A 26,325-nucleotide genomic window follows, 5' to 3' on the forward strand; every position below is an offset into this window, starting at 1 on the left:
AGAAGCACTATTATAAAGCTATGGTGGCTCTAGACAAAAGCATGAAAGAATCAGGAGACTTCATGACTGCAAATTTAGATCTAATAAGGCACAAATTAAAAATCAATTAAATGAAATACAATCTAAACTAGAGGTCCTAACGACAAAAGTTAATGAAGTAGAAGAACAAGTGAGTGACATAAAAGACAAGTTGATGGCAAAGAGAAATCAATTGAAAGATCATGAGGATCCTTTAAGGGAAAAAAAAATGACAGCCTCAGAAAGAAAAATCTCTGTTTAATTGGGGTTCCCAAGGATGCCAAAAGGGTCAGAGGATGAGAATATGTATTTGAACAAATCATAACTGAAAACTTTCCTAATCTGGGAAGGGAAACAGGCATTCAGATCCAGAAAATAGAGACCCCACCCTAAAATCAATAAAAACCACTCAAAATCTTGACATTTCATAGTGAAGCTGGCAAGTTCCAAAGATAAGGAGAATATCCTTGAAGCAGCAAGAGACAAGAAATCCCAAAATTTACTGGGGAGAATTATTAGATTAACAGCAGACATCTCCCCAGAGACCTGGCAGGCCAGAGGGGGTGGCAGGATATATTCAGGATCCTCATGAAAAGAATATGCAGCCAAAAATACTTTATCCAGCAAGGCTCTCATTAAAAATAGAAGGAGAGATAAAAAGCTTCCAAGAGAGGCAAAAACTGAAATAATATGTGACCACCAAACCAGTTCTGCAAGAAATACTAAGGGGGATTCTGTAATAGAAGAAGTGCAAGGAAAAAATCCACAGAAACAGGGATTGGATTGGTCCATGATGACAATAAATTCATATCTTTCAATAGTAACTCTGAACGTGAATGGGCTTAATGACCCCATCAAAAGGCACAGAGTTTCAGCCTAGATAAAAAAGCAAGACACATCTATTTTCTGTCTACAAGAGACTCATTTCCGACATAAGGACACCTACATCCTGAAAATAAATGTTGGAGAAACATGTACCATTCAAATTGTCCGGATCCCTGGGTGGCGCAGTGGTTTGGCGCCTGCCTTTGGCCCAGGGCACGATTCTGGAGACCCAGGATCGAATCCCACGTCGGGCTCCTGGTGCATGGAGCCTGCTTCTCCCTCTGCCTATGTCTCTGCCTCTCTCTCTCATTCTGTGTGACTACCATAAATAAATTTAAAAAAAAAAAAAAAACAAATTGTCCTCAGAAGAAAGCAGAGATAGCCTTCTTTATACCAGTTAATCTAAAGTTTATCCCGAAGACTATAGTGAGAGATGAAGAGGGACACTATATCATATATAAAGGACCGATCCAACAAGAGGACTTAGCAACCATCAATATTTATGCCCTGAATGTGGGAGCTGCCAAGTATGTCATCAATTATTAACCAAAGATAAGATATACTATTATAGGTATCCCTGGGTGGTGCAGCGGTTTGGCGCCTGCCTTTGGCCCAGGGCACGATCCTGGAGACCCAGGATTGAATCCCACGTCAGTCTCCCAGTGCATGGAGCCTGCTTCTCCCTCTGCCTGTGTCTCTGCCTCTCTCTCTCTCTCTGTGACTATCATGAATAAATAAATAAAATCTTAAAAAAAAAGAAATACTATTATAATAATACACTTATACTTGGTGACTTGAATGTGGCGCTTTCTACAATTGACAGATCTTCTAAGTACAACTTCTCCAATGAAACCAGAGCTTTAAATGATACACTGGACCAGATGGATTTCACAGATATTTACAGAACTTTACATCCAAATGCAACTGAATACACATTCTACTCAAGTGTACACGGAACTTTCTACAGCAAAGACCACATACTGGGCCACAAATCAGGTCTTAACTGGTACCAAAAGATTGGGATGGTCCCCTACATATTTTCATACCACATGCTTTGAAATTAGAACTAAATCACAAGAAGTTGTACGGTTTTCACTCACTTGGAGGTTAAGGACCATCCTGCTAAAAGATGAAAGGGTCAACCAGGAAATTAGAGATGAATTTAAGAGATTCATGAAGCTAATGAGAATGAAGATACAACCATTCAAATTCTTTGGGATTCAGCAAAATCAGTCCTGAGGGGGAAATACATTGCAATAAAAGCATCCATCCAAAAACTGGAAAGAACTCAAATACAAAAGCAAAACTTACACCTAAAGGAGCTGGAGAAAAAACAGCAAATATATCTTACACCCAGCAGCAGAAGAAAGGTAATAAATATTCGAGCATATCTCAATGAAATAGAGAACAGAAGAACTGTGGAACAAGTCATCAAAACTAGGAGTTGGTTCTTTCAAAGAATTAATAAGATAGATAAACCATTAGTAAGCCTTATTAAAAAAAGTGAGAGAAGACTCAAATTAATAAAATCATGAATGAGAAAGGAGAGATCGCCACCAACATCAAGGAAATAAAAACAATTTTAAAAACGTATTATGGGCAGCTATACAATCCCATCGTGGTGACCCCATTGAAATGAGGCCAGAGGGAAAGTGACCATTGTGATATTACATTGTTGGAACCCAGGGCACATTCTAGTGGCACTCCAGGCCACATCCCAGTGCTTCTTTTCAATTTTCTATCCTTAAATCTGCACCTCAGATACACAGGATGCCAGCTCATATGCGAAATAAATATCAATAGACTCCTGATGATTTCTCTAAGAAGTAGACTATAGCCTGATTCTCCCACCATGCAGGTTGGGAAAGTGGGGAATATGTGAGAGACACCGTGGGTTAGACAGGACACAGAACCAGGAAAGCAAGTAGAAAAATAAAGTTCCAAATTCAGCTCCATCTCCAAAAACTAGGAGAGAGAGTTGTGGCTATGGCATTTTTGGCTCATGATGTCAGTGAAGGCGATGACAATGGTAAGCAGTCATCTGACCAGAAGGGGTCATGGATAGGGCTGACTGAAGGAAGGGGCCCAGAGGTTGGAATCTTGAAGAAGTGACTTCACTTCCTTGGTGATAGGCCGACAACTGTTTTGGAACTCTGGTAACCAGGACACTGCATTCTAGAAATTCCCGCTTCCCAGCTCACATAACTGGAGATGGTCAAGAGAACATGATGTTTTGTTGCTGTTGTCCTACATTCAGGATCTCTGGGCTCAGGAGAGTCCTGACAGAGAAATGTTCATCTTACTGTTGACGTCAGCTCATCCTTTATCTCCAATGCTGCTGGTTGTGTCTGGAGACCTCAACAGGTAGCAAAAGGCAACTTGGGGCAGCCCACTGCAGAGCAGAACACACTGTGATCTCAGGTGAGGCAACTCACACTTCTTTACTCCTCATTGTGTGTGTGTTTGTGTGTGTATGCATGTGTGTGTGCTTGTGTAGAGTGCATAAAGAGTAACATGCCCTTCCTGAGCGACAGACCCTGATCTTCCCACTTTTTCATGATTTGGAAGTTAACTACAATGCCCCTCGTTGTAAGAAGTGAAAAGAAATCATTAGATCTTAGCTTGTTGAGGCCTGGACCACACTGATGCTCAAGGAAGGCAGAATGAATACTTTTATACAGTCCCTGGTGCCATCCTTCCAGTATGGAAACCTCACAATCAACAGAAAAATTTCCTGTATCTACCAGGTATTCACCACAGTGTGTCCTAGGCCAGCAGATCCATTGGTGAGTCACCACACCATACACAGCACAGGGGCTGAGGGTCATCTCTACTACCAGTATATTTTGGGACTGTCACTGCATCTCTCTGAGCTTCCTTTTCCTCCTCTGAAAAGTGCTGTGCTAAGAGGATGAACCTCATGGGGGTACTGTGGGAAATCCTAGGAGAAAACATGGTGTATACTTATGTGGTGTCTGGCCCTGTAAAAAGGGATGCTGGGCATATTAATGTGTAGCAGTTGTCTCTGCCCAGCATGAAAGCTCCCACATCAACCCTCAGGAGCCTGTGGAAAGCAGGCAGTTTTCCTGTTTGCAAAGGACTTCTGGGACTCCATCTAACTTGTCCTGTTTCTTGTCCTTTATCTGCCCAGAGGAGAGGACTGGGGGAAGGCAGAACAGCTCAAGGTGCATTCAATATAGTGAAAATGCTGGGGTTGGGATGAAGGTTGGGAATCCTTCATCCAAGAATATAGTTTAAGCACCTATGATTAGACAGATTTCCAGTCACTAAGATTATTGAAGTCACTAAATAGATAACATGACTCAGTCTCAAGTCTAATCGAGTGTCAGGGAGTCAATCACTCTACCCATCATAGGCATGCATGTCCAGTTATTTAGATGTGACATCTTCATGTCTGCCTCATGGGAATACTGGATCCACCCACATTTGGACCGTTAGGGTGGACAATGATATTAAGGGCACTGGGTGGATCAGTCAGTAAGACCTATACCTTCAGGTCAGGTCATGATCCCAGGCTCGTGGCTTTGAGCCCTGCTCAGTTGGGAGCCTGCTTCTCCTGCTCACTCTGCAGCTCAACCTGTTTATCCTGTCTCTCTCTCTTAGAATTTCATAAATTCCCTTAAAAATGATTTTAAAATATCAAGTAAAACTCGGATAAGTCTTTGGATCCAGAAGGAGAACCTTGATGCCTCCACAGAGCACATTGTGAGACTCCTGTGGTTGTTACTGGGGAGCGACTCTCAGAGCCCTGGATCTCATAGGTCTCTTGATTTCCATTGGGACGGCATCATTTTAGGGGCTTCCTGTGAAGAGACGAATGAGTCATATACAGCAGCAGATGGGGTCCTTAATCTTAACTCGAACCCTATTCTTAAACAGACCCTATTCCATAACCTGAAGCTTAATCCTGACCTTAACCCAAGCCCAAACCCTAACATCCCTAAACCTAATGCTAACCCTAACCTGAGTCCTAACGCAAACCCAATCCTGAACCCGAAACCGAAACTTAACCCCAAACATAAGATGAATGCTAACACTAACCAGAACCCAAAACCTAACCCTAACATGAAACCGAACACTAACCCTAAACTGAACATGAGCCATTACCCAAACCGTAAGACCTAACTGGAACCCGAAACAGAAACCTGACCACAACTCTAACCCTAAAACAAACACGAACCCTAACCTGACCCTAAACCATCCCAAACCAGAGCCGGAAACTGAACCTGAAACCTAATCCCAACCCTAAATTTAACCCTAAACCTTAACCCTTATCATAACCCTAAACCCTATACACTAACAATAACCCTCATCCTAAACCCTAACCCTATCCCAAAGCCTAATCCTAATCCTAACCCTAAATCGTAATCCTAACCCGAACCCTAACCCTAAACCTAACCATAAGCATAATTCCAATTGGAACTTAGACGTGACATGCCATTGTTTGGCCATATCGCATTGGTCAGGAGCCAGTCACTAAGCACCTCAGGGTTACACAGGGATACTTATGCTACAGGTCAGGATTGCTGGGATCCATTGTGAAGGCAGCAGCCCTCAGAGGCCAGAATGAGGCAACTATGTCTCTTCTAAATATAACAGGAAACAATCGGCCAGTTTTACTACAGAAGATGACCATGTCTGCATCTTTGAGCATTTCCACCTCATCGTGGTGCCCCCATTAAAATGAGACCAGAGGGAAAGTGACCATTGTGATATTATGTTGCTGGAACCCAGGCCATTGACAGTTAAGTGACAAAGCCACCCAGGTGCCGCTAGAATATTTAATCCTCAATCAACTCAGTGAATGAATCTCCATGGTATCTTCCATTGAATCATTTGTATAGTATATACTTGGTTATCTCCAAAATATGGGTTTTGCTAGCCCAAATCCACAAGGATGTTGACAATTTCACTTCTATGTGCCAGCAGATGGGGAGTCAGTCTTTGGCACGAAACCATTTACACACTATCCAATGCATCTTGTCCACATCTCTATGTTCTGTGGGGGATACTCTAAACTTCCACCTTATATTTGGTATCAGTAATACTTTTAAGCCTTGTTCCTGATCCTCCACATGTGGGACTCTGCACACTGGAAACTACACTGATCCCAGGATAATTGCTTCATCAGTTCCTTCAGGATGAAAGGGATATTTCCCCACTGATACTTCAGTCCTTTCCCTCCTCTTGTTCCCAAACCTTTTGACTAAAGGATCTTGAGAAAGAATCCTCTCCCTTTTTCAGAGGGCTTTTACATGCAGCTCCAGTTGCAGCTACATTCCATGCCCATCTCTGGAGTGAACCGAAGAGGAGAAAGGCTATTTAGACAGAGTTGGAGCAATCTCCGTCCAGATTTCACCCACCATGGTCTAATATTTTCCTTTAGAAAGTGCAGCCAAAAGTCAGAAAAAGGCTTCCCTTAAGGAAAGGCAGCTTGCTATCACCAAGCCAGTTGTGGTCTCTGATGGGACAAGAAACAGATGAAGAGAAGCACAAGGTCTTGTCCATGGTATTACTGTTATGGTAGGTATTTGGGTTCCCACCTAGGAGGGCAGATGGAAGGTGGCATGGCGTAAGACTCAGACATTCAGTACGTGATAGCAGGATAGCCATTCACATCCTGGAAGGCCTACAATTTGAATTGGATTCTTGGCTTATTGTGGAGACCATTACAAGGAAACAATTCAGGGTAGTTGTTTTAGTTGAATTAACAATAATATCAATTAATTTTCTCAATCATGATTTGAGGATCCTTTTGCAATATGACTCCTGTATGCAACACATACTCTTTAAATTGAACTGGATTGCACTACAGATGTTGATATTTCCCCCATGGAGAGAGAGAGATATTCTGCCTCATTGAAAACACCAATTATTTTCCTCAGAATCATATTTCTTGTTACTGGAGATCCTTAATATCTACATCGTGGTTTCCCCCAGTGGTGATTTCTGGAAAGCTAGGCAGCATGTGATTTTTAAAATGAGTGATACAAAGATTGAGGGTTCTAGGGATCTAGAGACAGATGCCCCATGGATTCCATCGCTGACCAAGGAGTGCAGAGCTGTGGACTACACATTAAGAGGAAAAAGAAACAGAGGACCAAAAGGACATCAAGGGCTGGTACCCTTCCCAGGGGCAGGAGACAAGGTTTGACTTTTCCCTACCTTCACCTGCAGACTGGGGGATTTTGAACGAGATATATTACTGCTAATATATTCATCTCTCTCTGTGGCCAAAGGTGCCATGGGCAGGAAGGGTTGGGTGAAGCTCCTTGTCTTCCAAGACATGGAGGAAAGAGAAGGCACAGGCTAGTGACAGGTTGTGCAGAGTTGTATTCATTCTCCAAGCAGCATTCAAACCATGAAGGTGTCCCGGATTTGGCAAGATTTATTAACTGATTGATTGTTTGCTAAGGGAGTGTGTCAACATACCCATGACCACTCCTCTCTGCTTTTTTGATATTATAGAGAAACACCAAGGTGAAGGCCAACTCAGAGAAGAGAAAAGGGCAGGAATAATGTGACAGGAATGAGTTCGTGGAGCGAGGGTTGAGCATGGAGGCAGTCAATATGCCCAACATAATGTCTTGGGGACAGTGACTGTTTCTTGGAGGGACAGGGTGGTTCAGAGGCTGCTTGTTGGCCTCACTTATAAAATCAGAGACAGAAAATCATCCTGAGATATAGATCTTCTCCTCTCCTCCTGGGAAACAGATCCTGGTCCCTGGAGGAATGCAGTGGCGAGGACAGAGTAGTACTCCAGGTTCAGAGACACAATCCTAGGAGCAGTGATCCAAGTTCACTCATCAGCTGTGACTCCATTATCTCTTTCCCAAGGGCATCCTGTGTCTGTTACTGGCCCAATGTACACAAAAGTCTGTCTTACAAATCCTGAGGATTAGGACACAGACCCCAGCCATATGCATGACACTTACATCTGTCATTGAGCATTCCTTTTTTCTATTTCTTACTTAACCCTAATTTACCTCTGTGCCTCTATTCCATTCTACATTTGGATGATTACCATTCTAGGGACACCTGAGTGGCTCAGCAGTAGAGTATTTTCCTTCATCTCAGGGCACAATCTTAGGAGCCATGATCGAGTCCCACTTTGAACACCTTGCATGGAGCATGCTTCTCCATCTGCTTCTCTCTGTGTGTCTCTCATGGATGATTATCACTCTGGAGGACACGGTCCCAACCTGATGCTTTGCGCCTGGCATCTCTGTTTCTATAGTATACCTGGTGCTGATCACCTCACCTAACCTACTGGTGTCCCCCTGAATTCTGAGCTGGGTTTGGACCATTGAATGCAACTGAACAGTCATGCGTGGTATGCAGGGAACAGGGTTGGGAATCTGATGGCAGGGCTTCCATTGTCATGGTTTGGGATCTTCTGCTGGTGGATTGTTGCCAAGGGAGAATAATCAGGGACTATCTCACAGACAAATAATGTGATCAATTATGACAAGGGCTATTGGTTATCTCCCTGGGCTGCTTACACAAGATACTGTTCTGACTTCCTGTAAGTAGGAAAGCCTAGTGAATTGGTTGGTTTCCTTGACGTGTTACTGATGAGTTCATGCCAGTGTTCAAATTTACCTTTGTTCAGCAATGCCTGTGTGTATTTTCTATTTGCAGTTCCCATTTTGGTCCTTGTCTCACTTGGGAGAGGCTGACTCACTCAGAGAAAACAGAGACCCACATGTGCTGCTGCATATGGTCTAGTCATCTTCATATTCAGCTGAATTGGAAGATCTTCTTGACTATTCATGTCATGCTAGATCATCTGGATAGAAGCCGTTAAGGCTCCAGATAGAATGCAATAGACCATGGCTATGTCTACGATGAAAGCAAACTAACGAACAATAAACAAGTTAAGAGTACATAAAAAAGTGCTTCAAAATGAGGAATGACATTTGCCCAAACCAGATCAAGAGAAAAAATCCTGGAAGCCATAAGAATTAACCTGAAAGCTAGACAGATCCTTCCTTAATGTACCTCACAGCTTGTTTGGCCTACACGACTTTATTGGTCCAAGTACAGAAGTTGTTAACAATAACACTGATTCCTCCAAACCCAGCCAACAGGATATCTAGGGCAATGTGATCGTCATTCTCTATTAATCCCATCTCTATTGAATCCCAATATGGATTCAGCTGATCCGTATTCCATCTGGGATATACATTGTATTACCAGTAGCATTTGCCATAATTAGAGATCGCTCCTTTTCTGGCTTCCTGATTGGTGCAATTTCCTCCTATGGGAACAGTTTTCTAATATTCGCATAAATAGTAATTCCTCCATGTCTTGTGCCTGAACAAACAAAAGTGGCCTTATTTGGAAATACACACATAAGTTGGAAATTCCAGCCTTGGTGATTCATTTCATTGGATGAAATACACATTTCCCAGAGGGATTTACCATGAGGTTCAGTGATGAATGCCATATCCAGCAGTCAGAAAAACAGGGAGTCATGGACCCTGTTTAGCTATGTTCTCATCTGGCAATGATTATTATTAGTATAGCAAGTATAATAAGAAGAAAATGGGGGCAATGGGTCATTCTGGATGAAGGGCCACAAAAGGTCTGAGGAAAGAGAGAAGAATTATTTTAACTGAGCTAAGAGAAAATTGAAATGAATTAGATGACAATCTTGTCCCATTATCTTGGGTGGAAGCTGCCCAATATCTATCATCATTTGCCTGTGCTGAAAGTCTTGGGTCAATGCCTTTTTCCAATGATTGACTACTTCCAGAAGATGGTTGAGGTGCCTGTTTCAGTAGCTTTCTTATTTTGTCCACTTCTGAATTTTTTAAAAGTTAATTAAAAGTTTGAACCTCCTAGAGTTTCATTGCTCTTCTTACATAGACCTCATAAGACCACTTTCAGTGATGTGTCAGGGAAGTTTTTCACATTTGTCTCTTCCTTCAGATACATTTGAAGAGCAGGACAAGGCTGCTATGAAAATTTGAGGAGCATTTACCTTACCTTGGTGGTGAAAAACTTGGGTAATATCCTGGGTTCTTTAAGATGTTACCATCTCTGCATGTAGTAAAGTAGTGCCCTCTAGTCTGGGTGCTGAATTTCCTACATTTATGAATATTCCAGCTCTGAATTTACAGTGAAAGAACAAGTATTACCAAAGGAAATGGACTGGATAACCATCCTTACTAGTGTCTACTTGCAACAAGGGAATTCACAGGATTCTGAAAGTTTCTTCTATTTAATGGAAAACTGAACACATTTTCCCATCCTTAAATAGGTTATATCTTATTTATAAGATGAACTATTAACTGTGTTCTAGCAAAATTATAATTTCTTTTGAACTCTATATTACTTCTTGTGAAGATTCAGAGCAAATACATGGATATATTTCACATTCTATAGCTTTCTTTTTTTGAATATGTTATATACTTTGAATCATGAACCATATTGCCTTTTCAGACTCACCTCTTTTATTTTGATGAATACACATAGCATCTATTGAGGTCTTTTTAATGCCTTGAAAGCACAATTATTTTTTTAGCTCAATTATGTTTTATTTCATTCTTGTTTTATTATTTTCTTCTTGATAGAGGGAAGGAGTGTAAGTCTGGATAGGGGTGTGGATAGAGGAGGAGGAAGGGAATCTTTAGCCAGATCCTTGCTCAGCATGGAGCATGAGGAGGGGCTTGAACTCAGGAGTCTGAGATCATGACACAAGGCAAAATAAAAAATCTAGCCACTCCCCTCATTCTCTGTATACATCTATGACCACTAGTTTACTGTAGAATAAGGGATCTTGTAGGTAACTTTCCAGAACAGTCCAATAAGCTTTGCCATTCAAAATGGATCACCTGAATATCCAAACCACGAGTGTGTATAAGCTGATATTGGTCACGTAACACCAGATCATACCTTCATCTTAAAGAATTCTAAATGGCATAGGGATATCTCTTGGCTTTTTGGAGGGGTTAGGAAAAAATTTAAGTACATCTCTTCATTAGGCTCAGATTCAAATTTCAGCTGTATACTGTTTCCTCACACCTGGCTATGTGTGGGGTCAATTTTAGAGTCAAATGGCACTTTGGTGCTTCAGGTGAATTTTCGGGGAAAATGAGGTATCGCGAGTTGGGGAGGAGTGGGAAGGATGTTCAGTAGGAAGAGACACAGGAAAATAATAATAGAAGTAGAGACAGACAAACAGCTGGAGAAAGGCGAGGGGAGAATTTTCTAAAGAGGTGCCTCTAGTTTATTCTTGCTTAGCATTGTCAAATTGTTCTTTAGCTTTGGCCAAGCAAATGGTTAATGAAACAACTTTCAAAGTTGAATTCCTTTTTGATTCAGTGTATCAACCAACAGTGCTGGCCATTCATCTTCCTTCTTTTCTAAGAGATTCCTCTAGGAATGAATTTGTTCAGTTCCATTAATCCACAGTTGGCCTTGAAGAACCAAAACATCATTGATGAAGTGGTGGGATCAGGAATAAAATCGTGATAAGCAGACATAGGTGAAACCTACACTTTTTCAGGTAGAGGATAGGGTTCAGGTTTCTATTATCCCAATATAGCTGGTGACATTTGATGGAAATATCACATTTGTGTACCTCATACTGTGAGTCCCAAAAATGACAGCTGGACACCATTGAACAAGCAGCCAATGATGTGTCCACCACAGCAGGCAAAAACTCAGAGTGAATACTCTCAGGACAAAAAACTGAGATAGTCGGAGAAACTCAACTAATGGGATTGGTGAGGTCAGCTCAGTTCTTCAGGGTGGATGTCAGTCCTGTGAGATCCTCACACTCACTGTTCTGTGAGACTGGCTAAGAGAAGAGTCACAGGGCACTATTCCTGTTTCTATGCTCAGATACTTATTCTTATGACACACACCAGTTTTACACAGCACAGCACAGCACAAAATGGGAACCAAAAAAGACAGCATAAGGGGACCTAAAGGAATGGGCTGATTCCATAACAGTCCAAAGAAATGGGAAGAAAAACAAGACCTAGGTGCCTGACTCAGTACAAAGTGTCTAGAAACTGCCTCAGAGAACACATTTTAGATCCAGGGCTCCCTCTTCATGGGAGGGCTCCCTCCTATGGACTCCATAGCTGCCAGGAACAAGGCACAGGGACCTCTCTGACCACTACCCTTGTTCAATGCAACAGGAAACTCTGAAGATGTCCTGTGGACCCCTTGTGATTGCATGTAAAATGAACAACGGCCAACCAAATAAAAATAGCAAAGAATATTCATCAGTTCTTCTTAGGGAAAGGGAGTCAGCCACTATTATTTTTGTTGTGCAGAGCCCCAGCATCAGACAGAAGGGTACAAACTCATGCTAAGGGGTAAATGGAAAGCTTTAATTATGCCTTGAGGAGAAGCTATTGTATGGAGAGGCTATAGTGAGCTGTCCGGAAGTGAGGCAACCTATGTGATTCTGAATGGTGATCCTTCTGATTGGTGGGTCCGAATTAGGAAAGTGAGACAAGTGTTAGGAAAGCTCTCAGTTATAGAGAGGTGTAGGTGGGACAGTAATTATGGGGTAGAATCCTGAGCCTGTAGCTAGAGTTTATAAGGGTCATTCAGTAGAAGCTTGAACCAGTTGGACCGATGGTTCTGGTGTAAACCAAGCACCAGGTGCTACATACAGTTGCCAAATATCCTACCCTCTATCTTATACAGACCAGGCCTTCTCCCTGGACTGACTGCAAGACAATGGGCTGGTTCAAGGATTGGCTGTGGGTCAGAAATCTCCCTGAATGAACTACATGGCTATGATCTATACTTTAAATTTACCATGTAGACGGGACTACCTACCAAGAGAAGGATGAAGAAATATTGGGCAGGGCTGAAGAAAGAGATTATACACTTAAAAATCCCAAGTTGTCAAGTGCCTGAATGAGGGCAAATGCTGCAAGGTGAGAATCCTTCAAAGGAGCATATCATTAACGGTGAGGATAGTGGTCCCTGGTTGCTCGGTATGTTAAGTGTCTTATTCAAGATTTTGGCTCAGCTCCTGAACTCAGGGAACTGGTTTGAGCTCAATAGCAGGATTTGCAGGAAATCTTCGTGGATTCTCTCTCACCTCCTGCTCCTCCCTCCACAGAATCTCTCTATATCTCCAAAATATAGTAAACAACTACTTGAGAAACAAAACAGTTGCTGGTTCATAGGGCAGATCTATCTTTAACTCTTTGAAGAACCCCCACACAGTTTTCCAGAATGGCTGCACCAGTTGACATTCCCACCATGAGTGCAAGAGAGTTCCCCTTTCTCCACATACTCTCCAATATTTGTGGTTTCCTGCCTTGTTAATTTTCCCCATTCTCCCTGATGTGAGGTGGTATCTCATTGTGGTTTTGATTTGTATTAGCCTGATGGCTAATGATGCAGAGCATTTTCTCATGTGCTTTCTGGCCATGTCTATGTCTTCCTCTGTGAGATTTCACTTCATGTCTTTTGCCAAATTCATGACTGGATTGTTTGTTTCTTTTTAAAAAAATTTTTTTTAGTTATTTATTTATGATAGTCATACAGAGAGAGAGGGAGAGAGAGGCAGAGACACAGGCAGAGGGAGAAGCAGGCTCTATGCACCAGAAGCCTGATGTGGGACTCGATCCCTGGTCTCCAGGATCGCGCCCTGGGCCAAAGGCAGGCGCCAAACTGCTGCGCCACCCAGGGATCCCCTGTTTCTTTTTTTTATATGAATATATGTTTTTGGTGTTCATTTTGCCAACATATAATATAACATCCAGGGATCATCCCATCAAGTGCCTAACTCAGTGCACATCACCCAGTCACCCCAACCCCCATCCACCTCCCCTTCCACAACACTTAGTTCATTTCCCAGAGTTAGGAGTCTTTCATGTTCTGTCTCTCATTCTGATATTTCCCACTAATTTTTCTCCATTTCCCTTTACTCCCTTTCATTATTTTTATATTCCCCCAATGAATGAGACCATATAATGTTTGTCCTTCTCCAACTGACTTATTTCACTCAGCATAATACCCTTCAGATCCATCCACGTCAAAGCAAAAGGTGGATATTTGTCCTTTCTAATGGCTGAGTAATATTCCACTGTATACATATACCACATCTTCTTGATCCACTCATCTTTTGATGGACACTGAGGCTCTTTCCGCAGTTTGGCTATTGTGGACATTGCTTCGATAAACATTGGGGTGCAGGTGTCTGGGCCTTTCATTGCATCTGTGTCTTTGGGGTAAATCCACAGCAGTGCAATTGCTGGGTCATATGGCAGATTTATTTTTAACTCTTTGAGGAACCTAAACACAGATTTCTAGAGTGGCTGCACAAGTTCACATTCCCGCCAAGAGTTCAAGAGGGTTCCCCTTTCTCCACATCCTCTCCAAAATAATATATGGTTTCTTGCTTTGCAAATTTTCCCCATTCTCACTGGTGTGAGATAGTACCTCATTGTTTTGTATTGATTTGTATTTCCCTGATGGCCAGTGATGTGGAACATTTGCTCATGTGCTTGCTGGCCATGTCTATGTCTTTCTCTGTGAGATTTCTGTTCATGTTTGTTTCTTTATTCTTGAGTTTAATAAGTTCTTTATAGATCTTGGATATAGCCCTTTATCTGACACGTCATCTGCAAATATCTTCTCCCATTCTGTAGGTTGTCTTTTAGTGTTTTCGACTGTATAGCTTGCTGTGCAAAAGTTTCTTACCTCGATGAAGTCCCAATAGTTCATTTTTGTTTTTGTTTCTCTTGACTTCATGGATGTATCTTGCAAAAAGTTACTGGCCAAATTCCAAAAGGGTGTTGCCTGTGTTCTCCTCTAGGATTTTGATGGAATCTTGTCTCACATTTAGATCTTTCATCGATTTTGAGTTTATCTTTGTGTATGGTGCAAGAGAGTAGTGTAGTTTCATTCTTCCGCATGTGGATGTCTATTTTTCCCAGCATCATTGATGGAAGGTATTGTGTTTTTTTCCCAGTGGATAGTCTTTACTCCTTTGGTGAATATTAGTTGACCATAAATTTGAGGGGCCACGTCTGGATTCTCTATTCTGTTCCATTGATCTATATGTCTGTTTTTGTGCCAGTATCACACTGTCTTGATGACCACAGCTTTGTAGTACAACCTGAAATCTGGCATTGTGATGCTCCCAGCTATGGTTTTCTTTTTAAAATTATGCTGGCTGCCATTCAAATACTAACCAGACCCTACCTTGGTTAGCTCCCAAGATCTGACGAGATCGGGTGCATTCAGGGTTGTATGGTCCGCAAAGGATACAGTCAACAAAACTAAAAGAAAACCTACAGAATGGGAGAAGATATTTGCAAATGACATATCAGATAAGGGGCTAGTTTCCAAGATCTATAAAGAACTTAATAAACTCAACACCATAGAAACAAACAATCCAATCATGAAATGGGCAAAAGACATGAACAGAAATCTCACAGAGGAAGACATAGACATGGCCAACACGCACATGAGAAAATTCTCTGCATCACTTGCTATCAGGGAAATACAATCAAAACCACAATGAGATACCATCTCACACCAGTGAGAATGGGGAAAATTAACAAGGCATGAAACAAAAAATGTTGGAGAAGATGGGGAGAAAAGGGAACCCTCTTACACTGTTGGTGAGAATGTGAATTAGTGCAGCCACTCTGGAGAACTGTGAGGAGGTTTCTCAAGTGTTAAAAATAGACCTGCCTAATGACCCAGCAATTGCACTCTTAGGGATTTACCCCAGAGATACAGATGCAATGAAACACTGGGACACCTGCACCCCAATGTTTATAGCAGCAATGTCCACAATAGCCAAACTGTGGAAGGAGCCTCAATGTCCATCGAAAGATGAATGGATAAAGATGTGGTTTCTGTATACAATGGAATATTACTCAGGCATTAGAAATGACAAATACCCAGCATTTGCTTCAACGTGGATGGAACTGGAGGGTATTATGCTGAGTGAAATGAATCAATCAAAGGACAAACATTATATGTTCTCATTCATTGGGGAATATAAATAATAGTGAAAGGGAATAGAAGGAAAAAAAAAGAAAGGGAATAGAAGGGAAGGATGAAGAAACTGGTAAGAAATATCAGAAAGGGAGACAGAACATAAAAACTCCTAACTCTGGGAAGTGAACTAGGGGTGGTGGAAGGGGGGGATGGGGGTGACTGGGTGATGGGCACTGAGGGGGCACTTGACCGCTTGAGCACTGGGTTTCATGCTGTATGTTGGCAAATTGAACACCAATAAAAATAAATGTATTGTTAAAAATAAATAAATAAAATTCCCCTGGCTACTCGGGTCTTTTCTGATTCTACACATATCTTAAAGTATTTTGTTTAAACTCTCTGAAGAAAGTCCGTAGTATTTTTATAGGGATTGCTGTAAACTTGTAAATTGCCCTGGGTAGGACTGATATCTTCACAATATTAATTCTTCAAATCCATGAGCATGGAATATTTCTCCATCCGTTTTTGTCTTCCTCAATTTCTTTCGGAAGTGTTCTGTAGTTTTTAGATCCTTTACCTCTTTGGTGAGGTTTATTCCTAGGTATCTTATTCTTTTGGGAGCAATTGTAAATGGGATTGACTCCTTAATTTGTCTTTCTTCAGTCTCACTGTTAGTGTATAGAAATGCCCCTCACTTCTGGGCATTGAATTTGTCTCCTGCCACACTGCCAAATTGCTGTGTGAGTTCTAGCAATCTTGGGGTGGAGTCAGTTGCATTTTCTATGTACAGTATCATGTCATTGATGAAGAAGGAGAGTTTGACTTCTTCTTTGCCAATTTGAATGCCTTTTATTTCTTTTTGTTGTCTAATTGTTAAAGCTAAACTTCTAGTACTATGTTGAATAGCAGTGGTGAAAGTGGTGAAAATCCCTGTCTTGTTCCTGATCTTAGGAGAAAGGCTGCCAGTGTTTCCCATTGAGAATGAATTTTGCTCTGGACTTTTAAGATGTTGAGGAATGTTTCCTACACTCTGAAGAGATTTGATCAGGAATCTTGCTGTATTTTGTCAAAGGCTTCCTCTGCATCCTCCATGAGAGGATCCTATGGTTCTTGTTTTTTCTCTTGCTGATGTGATGAATCACATTGATTTTTTTTACGAGTGCTGAATCAGCCTTGCATCTCAGGGAGAAGTCACACTTGGTTATGGTGAATACTCTTCCTAATGTATTGTTGTATCCTATTGGCTAGTATCTTGTTGAGAATTTTTTGCATCCATGTTCATCAAGGATATTGGTCTATAATTCTCCTTTTTGGTGGGGTCTTTGTCTGCTTTTGGAATTAAGATGATACTGGCCTCATAGAATGAGTTTGGAAGTATTCTATTTCTTTCTATATTTCCAAAGAGCTTTAGTAGAATAGGTATGGTTTCTTCTTCTTCTTCTTCTTCTTCTTCTTCTTCTTCTTCTTCTTCTTCTTCTTCTTCTTCTTCTTCTTCTTCTTCTTCTTCTTCTTCCTCTTCTTCTTCTTCTTCTTCTTTTTAATAATAAATTTATTTTTTATTTGTTTTCAATTTGCCAACATACAGAATAACACCCAGTGCTCATCCTGTCAAGTGCCCCCCTTAGTTCCCATCACCCAGTCACCCCCAGCCCCCACCCTCCTCCCCTTCCACCACCCCTAGTTCATTTCCCAGAGTTAGGAGTCTTCCATGTTCTGTCTCCCTTTCTGATATTTCCTACCCATTTCTTCTCCCTTCCCCTCTATTCCCTTTCACTATTGTTTATATTCCCCAATGAGTGACTCCATATAATGTTTGTCCTTCTCCAATTGACTTATTTCACTCAGCATTATACCCTCCAGTTCCACCCATGTCGATGCAAGTGGTAGGTATTTGTCATTTCTAATGGCCAAGTAATACGTTTCTTCTTTAATTGTTTGATAGAATCCTGAGAGAAGCCATCTGGCCCTGGACTTTTGTGTCTTGGGAGGTTTTTGATGAGTGCCTCAAATTCTTACTTCGTTATTGGCCTGTTCAGGCTTTCTATTTCCTGCAGGTCCAGTTTTGGTAGTTTTTGGTTTTCCAGAAATGCATCCATTTCTTTAGATTGCCTAATTTATGCACGTAAAGCTGCTCATAATATGTTTTAAAAATTGTTTGTATTTCTTGGGTATTGGTAGTGCTCTCTCCTTTCTCATTCATGATTTTATTAATTTTAGTCTTTTCTCTCTTTTTTTCAATAAGGGTGGATAATTGTTTATCTCTCATTAATTCTTTCAAAGAACCAACTCTTCGTTTTGTTGATCTGTTCCACAGTTCTTCTGGTCTCTATTTCATGGAGTTTTGCTCGAATCTTTATTGACTCTCTTCTTCTGCTGGGTGTAGGATCTAGTTGCTTTTTTTTCTCTCCAGCTCCTTTAGGTGCAAGGTTAGCTTTTGTATTTGAGTTCTTTCCAGTTATTGGACGGATACTTGTATTGCCATGTATTTCCCCCTCAGGACTGCTTTTGCTCTATCCCAAAGATTTTAATGGTTGCATTTTCATTCTCATTAGTTTCCATGAATCTTATTAATTCTTCTCTAATTTCCTGTTGACCCTTTCATGTTTTATCAGGATGGTCCTTAACTTCCACGTGTTTGAAATACTTCCAATATTCTTGTTGTGATTTAATTCTAATTTCAAAGCATTTTCATATGAAAATACGCAGGGGACAATCCCAATCTTTTGGTATCAGTTAAGACCTGATTTGTGACACAGTATTTGGTCCATTCTGGAGATCTATGTGAACTTGAGAAGAATGTGTATTCAGTTGCGTTGGGATGTAAAGTTCTGTAAATATCTGTGAAATCCATCTGGTCCAGTGTGTCATTTAAAGGTCTTGTTTCTTTGGAGATGTTGTGCTTAGAAGACCTATCAATTGTAGAAAGCACTTCATTGAGTCCCGAAGTAGAAGTGTTTATTATCTAAGTATGTCTTAACTTTGGTTATCAATTGATTGATATACTTGGCAGTTCTCAGATTCGGGGCATATATATTGATGATTGGTAAGTTCTCTTCTCGGATGAATCCTTTAAGTGTGATATAGTGTCCCTCTTAATCTCTCAGTACAGTCTTCGGGATAAACTTTAGTTTATCTGATCTAAGGATGGCTACCCTGCTTTATTTTGAGGACCATTTGAATGCTACATGTTTCTCCAAACTTTTGTTTTCATGCTGTAGGTGTCCTTCTGTCTAAAATGAGTCTCTTGGAGACAGGAAATAGATGGGTCCTGGTTTTTTATACAATCTGAAACTCTCTGCCTTTTGAGGGGTCATTTAGGCCATTCATGTTCAGAGTTACTATTGAAAGATATGAGTTTATTGTCATCATGATACCTCTTCAGTCCCTGTTTTGTGCATTGTTCTATTTGTCTTCCTCATTCTCTTACAGAGTCCCCCTTAAAATTCCTTGCAGAGCTTGTTTGGTGGTCACATATTTTTTCAGTTTCTGCCTATCTTGGAAGCTCTTTATCTCTCCTTCTATTCTGAAGGAGAGCTTTGTTGGATGTTCTTCTCATTTAAGTCCCTGATGTATCATGCCAGAACTTTCTGGCTGGTCTGGTATCTGGGAAAGTCTGCTATTACTCTAATATTTCTCCCCATAGAAATTAGAGATTTCTTGTCTCTTGCTGCTTTAAGGATCTTCTCTTTATCTTTGGAATTTGCAAACTTCACTATTAAATGTCGAGGTGTTTAGGGGTTTTGATTTTAGGGGAGATCTCTCTCTTTCTGGGATCTGAATTCCTGTTTTCCATCCCTAATTATGACAGTTTTCAGCTATTATTTGTTCAAATACATATTCTGGACCTCTGGACCTTTCAGCGCCCTTGGGACCACCAATTAAATGTAGGCTTTTCTTTCAGAAGCTGTCATTTAATTCCCTTAATCTATGCTCATGATCTTTTAATTGTTTGTCTCCTTTTTCTTGTTTCCCTCTTAGCCATCAATTTATCCTTATGTAACTCACTCGTTCTTCTACCTCGTTAACCCTCACCATTGGAACCTCTAGTTTGGATTGCATCTCATTTAATTGATTTTTAATTTCTGCATGATTAGATCTATATTCTGCAGTCATGAAGTCTCTTGAGTCCTTTATGCTTTTTTTTCTAGAGCCACCAGTAGCTTTATAATTGTGCGTCTAAATTGAATTTCTGACATTGAATTGTAATCCCAATTTTGTAACTCTGTGGGTGAGAGGATTGTTTCTGATTCTCTCTTTTTTATAGACTTTATTTATTTATTCATAGAGACAGAGAGAGAGAGAGAGAGTGAGGCAGCGACACAGGCAGAGGGAGAAGCAGGCTCCATGGAGAGAGCCCAATGTGAGACTCTATCCAGGGTCTCCAGGATCATGCCTGGGCTGTAGGTGGCGCTAAACCACTGTGCCACCAGGACTCCCCTGATTCTTTCTTTTGAGGCGATGTTTTACTTCTAGTCATTTTGCTCAGTGCATTTGACAAAAACAAATTGTGTTGGGAAAAGGAGAAAAAGAGAGAAGAGAAAGAAGAAAAGAAAAAGAAAAAAGAAGAAGGAAAAATAATAAGAGAAGAAGGGAGAAAAAAAGAGGGGGGAAGCAAACAGAAAACTATAAAACAGAAAAACAAGGATATTCTCTGATTCTGTATACTGTAAATCCCTCAACTCCTCTTGGAACTTTCCCATGCTGCTTGGTCAATAACCTGCTTTTCCCCTGTCCTTCTAGCCAGTCTTCTGTGGAGGGGCCTTCTGTGCTGATTCTCAGGTGTGAGCACTTGAGGGAACTGCTTAGCCCCTGCTTCGTGCATGGCTCATGAAAGTTCTTTAACCTGTTTATCCTGTAAGGCCTCTGTGAAGCCCACTGGGGTTTTTTATTGTGTGAGGCCCCAGGAGGAACAACAACAGTGGCAGCAGCCAGCTCTCCAGCCCTGGATTAAGCTCCTATAGTAAGTACTGGAACTCTCAGTCTGCAGGGTCCTGGATGCTCTGGGGGCAGGGGCCACTGATCTGCACAGCTCAGAGCCACTGGGAGGCAGGAGTGTCCTTGTTGTCCTGTGCCCTCCTGGCTTCTGCCTGTCCTGGGGGAGGCGCGGGATATTGGGCTGTGTCCCTGGCTCTCAGTGCTCATGGGCCTGTGCTACTAGAATCGCATTCCCAGCCACCAGCTCCCTCCCCGTGGATCCTTTGCTGGAGCCGCCTCTGACCTGCTCCTGGGTCCAGACAGGCACGTGCTGCACCCCTGAGGGAGCTCAGCTGCGGGGTGTGGCCTGGTCACCTGGGGCGCCCCTCCTTTGTTATTGTCCTTGAGAGCCTGAGGTCATCCCCACCCCTCTTGGGATCCTGCCCAAGCTCCCTGCCAGCACATTACCATCCAGGAAGATTGGTGAAGCTCCTGCTTCTCCGAGAGGGGGCTTTCCTGTCCTGGGGGCACTCGCCATCTGACCTTAGCTCAGCTCCTCCTGGAGCCCCTCCTTCTTGGATGCCTTTTGTTTCTATCTTTTTTTCCATCTTCCTATGTGGATAGAAGCGTGAACTCTTCTCACTTTAGCATTCCAGCTCTTCTCTCTTTAAATCTCAAGCCAAATTTGTAGATTTTGAGAATCATTTGAAATTTTTCTAGGTAATTTGTTGGGGACAGGTGACTTGGGGACCCTATACTTCTGCCATCTTCCCCACCCTCCTAATTATTATTTTAAACTGAAGTATAGTCAACATACAATGTTGTAGTGGTTCTGGGTATACAGCATAGTGATTCAACACTTCCATACATTAGACAATGTTCCCTGTGTGTTTTGTCTTGGGACATCACTGCTCAAGATGCCTAAAGAGCCAAGGTCTGTGGTCACATGACCTCATGGGGAGGAGGCTCTTAGGCTAATTTTTACAGTGTTTGCACAGAGTTCAGTTGATTGGAGATGAAGGACACCCCTCAGGTGAGCCTCCTCCTCAGAATCAGATTCTGAGACTGTAGGACGTCAATGCCAGGAGGAGGGATGGCCCAGACTTTGCAATTTGGTTCACTTCCACCAGCCATGGTGAAACTTCTGTAGTCACATCATGAAAGCCAGAATTCAAGTGGCAGAATAGAATGCTAACAAAGGGCCCTAGAACTGGAAGAAGAGAAGGTAATTATGTGTCACATGTGTATCATTCAATTAACAGATGTTGGGACACCTGGGGGTTCAGGGTTTGATCATCTGCCTTCAGCCCAAGGTGTGATCCTGGGGTCCTGGGATTGAGTCTCACATCATTTTCCCTGCCCAGAGCCTGCTTCTCTCTCTTTGCCTGTGTCTCTGCCTTCCCTGTGTGTCTCTGCTTCTCTCTGTGCGTCTCTCATGAATAAGTAAATAAAATCTTTAATAAAAAAATAAGAGATGTTACTGGGTGCCTAGAACAAGGAATGCCCAAACAATGGAGTCCCAATCACAGGCAACTCATAATGTCATTTTTCAAAGGATGTCATAAACACCTTGGGATCAAAATTATATGATTAGCCTGAGGCAGGTGCCTGACTGGGTCCTTCCCATTGGGGTAAGTTCTCCTGTCCTCAGGCTTTTGCTTCGAAGAACAAAAGTCCAAGGATCTGGGCCCTGAGTTGTAAGAATCACCATGAGATGCTTTCAGGTTGGCTCATTGGTAGTCAAAACCTCTGACTGAGGTGCACCCACAGCCCTGCAGGGAGAACCAAAGAAGATATACAAACAGCCAACAGCATATGAAAAGAAGCCTAACACCTCTAGTCATTAGTGGAAATGGCGAATCAAAACCACAATGAAATATAAACTCATAACCATCAGGATGGGCACATTGTGTGTACATACCACATTGTTTTCTCCATTCATCTGTTGAGACACCCGTAGTTTCCTCCCACGTTGTGGATAATTGTGAATAATAATGCTCCAAGGAACATGTGTGTGCAGACACTACTTCCCTGAGATCCCAGTTTCATTTCTTTGAGATGTATTCCTAGAAGCAGGATTGCAGTATCCTATGGTAACTCTAGTTTCAAATTCTTGAGCAATATCTATCCTGTATTCCACAGCGGCTGCACCATTTCACATCCTCATCCAGAGTGCTCTTTCCCCAGATAAATCAGGGATTTTCCACATTTTCAGTCAATTTCAGGGTTTTCCACATTTTCAGTCAATTTCAGGGATTTCAGGGATTTCTCCACATTTTCAGTCAATATGTACTGTCCAGTTCTAAGGATTAGATCCCTTTGTCCTTAGAGGTCTTGGGTACCACTATGCCTATTCATCTCACTTATGCAAGCAATCACCTTCAGGGGCTGAACAAAGGCACCCACTTTGACATCCTAGCCTCAGGGAGGCCTATTATTATGGTGGACAATTATGTGGCCCACATTCATCTTTTCAGAAGCTTTATGGGGTTTCAAATTGATTTCCCCACACCACAAAAGAGTATTTTTAAAAGATTTTATTTATTTATTTCTGAGAGACACACAGGACACACAGAGAGACAGAGACATAGGTAGAGGGAGAAGCAAGCTCTATGCAGGAAGCATAATGTTGAACTTGATCCCAGGACTAGGGGGTCACATCCTGCACAGAAGTCAGACACTCAACTGCTGACCCACGCAAGTGTCCCTACACAAGAGTATTTTTTAAGGTTTTATTTATTTATTCATGAGAGTCAGGGAGACAGCGACAGAGAGAGGGACAGAGAGAGAGAGGCAGAGTCTCAGGCAAAGGGAGAAGCAGGGTCCATGCAGAGAAACCAACATGGGACTTGATCCCAGGTCTCCAGAATCACACCCTGAGCCAAAGGCAGCACTAAACTGCTGAGCCACCCAGGCTGCCCCAGAGAAATTTTTTAGCTACATTTATCTATAGGTTGTTTGACCATGTGGTATGGTCCTTAATGGGCTGAGGAATCTTTGATTACCAAAATGTTACCCTTTTTGGGAGAACCGTGTTCTTCCTTTACTACCATATATACTGCTCTTTACCTTACCCATTGCACAGATTTATCTTATGTACATCAACTAGTCCTACCATCCACAGAGCAAATAGCGAAACTTGAGATGACATCCTACCATATGACAACTCCCTCAGAGCTAAGTGTGTTGCTTTGCTTCAGTATGAGAAAGATACAAGGTCTAGAACATTAGGCTCTACAATGGAGGTAGGTCCTCAGGTTGTTCTACTACCAGTCCTTGAGGAAGAGACTTGATCTGCTTGCATTCTTCCAGAAATACCACCACTCTTAGCAATATGTCGTTTGATAGGGTAATTTTGTCACATACATCTTTCTAGAATGACTTTTCAATGCCACTCAAGGCCTAATTGTTCCTTGATGCTTCTCTATAACCTGAGGTCCTTTATGCCGATAACATGTATGCCTAAGAGGTCACATTCAGCCCTGGAATCAGGAAGTATTCTAATCCAAAAATTCAGCTGTCATCTTAGGGAGCTGCACTGAATTGTCTCAGAAACTCCAGTCTGAGTGTGTTTTAGTTGCCAACACACCCATAGCTTTTGAATTGGACCTGAGGTTTTCCCCCGATCTCTTGGGATACAAAACTATTTAATATTTATTACACAGGTGGGTTCAGACAATCTCAAGTGCTCCTGATAATGATGGGTAATTCAGCTGGACACTATATGGTCTTGCCATCATCCAGCCATGAGCTGGTGGGAACAAGTGCTTCACTTATAAATCATGTATATTTACACTATAAGGTACAGGTGATAGCATCAGTGCATATCCATCCTTTTTACTTTCCTCTTTGAAGTTTTACTGGGACCTTGGTAGCTGTAACATAACATGGACATGAGGCCAAGCTTTATTTTTGTCTTCTTATTAATATTATCTTTTCCAACTTATTACACTATCATTGGTGAAATGATTACTTATGTCAAGTTGTTTTAAAATGGAACAGGAGGCCAGTCAGGAGACCGGCCTCATATACATCCTTACAGGTAGGAGAACCATGATTGTCTGAACTGGGCCAAACTGCAAATATTCCAGGGACTCAGCCCAAACACCTGGAACTTGCTAACTTGCTATAGTAAGACAGTTTGGTTAGTGATAGACTTTGAAACCAGGTATGTGCAGCCAAGATTAGTTCTCTGCTACCAACACCAATCTTTGTATCTGAATTCTTAGTAAATAAAGTATGTAGAATTCCTTTTTTTCCTTTGTCTGTAAAACCCTTTTACTTTGGGGGCCCCTGGCTGGTTCAGTCAGTTAAGGGTCTGCCTGTCCCTTCGCTCAGGTCATGATCCCCAGGTCCTGGAATCTTGAGCCCTATTTGGAGCTCCTTCCTCAGCAGGCAGTCTGCTTCTCCCTCTCACTCTGCCTCTCCCCTTCTTTACGCTTTAATTTTGCTCTCAAATAATTACATGCAATCTTTTCTTTTTTAATCTTTTACTTTTGTTCCCTGGGGATGAGGGATATAAATGATATGATTTGAAGTTTTGGGTCAAGGAGCAAATGACTAATAAATAATTCCTGAGAATTTTTTGTGTGTGCAAAAGGTGATTTTATTATACAACAGTGACAAGATCCTTGAGGAAGAAAGAGCTGCACCTGCAAGTGTGACAGGTGGCTGATACCATATTTTAAGTGTTGTCGAGGACACGGTGGTAGACATTATGTAGGTTTCTAAGGAATTTATTCATGTTGAAAGCAGGGTCTTATAGGAACTTGAAGATTTGGCTATTGTCAAGATAAGGACACTTCAACTGTTGAAATATAATGAAATTATATTTTAATGAAATATAATATAATGAAATATAAACATACAGCCAAAACAATGGCATGTCACATCTAAGTTCCAATTGCTACTATGCTTAGGTTTAGGTTTAGGGTTAGGGTTAGGATTGTGATTTATTGTTAGCTTTACAGTTAGGGTTAGGGTTAGCATTTAGGGTGAGTGTTAGGGTTAGGGCTTAGGGTTCAGACTTAGGGTTAGGGTTCGGTTTCCGTTTCAGGTTCAGGATCGGGTAAGGGTAGGATTGGGTTAGGGTTTGTGTTCCCATAACAGTTAGAGTTTGAGTTAGGGTTGTGTTAGGGTTAGAGTTAGGTTTAGTGGTATTATTTTCATTTGGTTGGCCATTGTTCATTGTACAGGCAATCACAAGGAGTCCACAGGACATCTTCAGAGCCTCCTGTTACTTTGAGAAAGGGTAGCGTTCAGAGAAGCCCACTGTGCCTTGCTCCTGGCAGCTATTGAGTCCATGGGAGTGGCCCTCCCATGAAGAGAGAGCCCTTGATCTGAAGTGTGTTCTCTGAGGTAGTTCCAAGGCAGTTTGTACTCAGTATGGCACCTGGATCTTGTTTTGGTTCCCACTTTTTTGCATTCTTATGGAATCAGACTATTCCTTTAGGTACCCTTATGCTGTCTTTTTTGGTTACCATTTTGTGCTTTGCTGTGCTGTGTGAAACTGTTGTGTGTCATAAGTAGAAGTATCTGAGCACAGAAGCAGGAATAGTGCCCTGTGAGTCTTCACTGATCCTTCTTCACAGAGCAGTGAGTGTGAAGATCTCA

At 41.7% G+C, this 26,325-nt stretch overlaps 1 long non-coding RNA gene across 2 annotated transcripts in view; it reads left to right on the forward strand.

Annotated features, from left to right (window-relative positions):
• Nucleotides 1-26,325, forward strand: part of LOC140611779 (uncharacterized) — a 134,239-nt gene that overhangs the window by 83,647 nt on the left and 24,267 nt on the right. Inside the window, exon 3 of one of the 2 annotated variants that reach the window (XR_012012987.1) lies at nucleotides 3,101-3,264. This is a non-coding gene — a long non-coding RNA (uncharacterized lncRNA). Of the gene's footprint in view, nucleotides 1-2,997; nucleotides 3,265-26,325 lie in introns of those variants that run through there. The other variant, XR_012012986.1, reaches the window with a different exon arrangement.

Source organism: Canis lupus, chromosome 20, assembly GCF_048164855.1.
Source record: "Canis lupus baileyi chromosome 20, mCanLup2.hap1, whole genome shotgun sequence".
Classification (NCBI taxonomy): domain Eukaryota; kingdom Metazoa; phylum Chordata; class Mammalia; order Carnivora; family Canidae; genus Canis; species Canis lupus.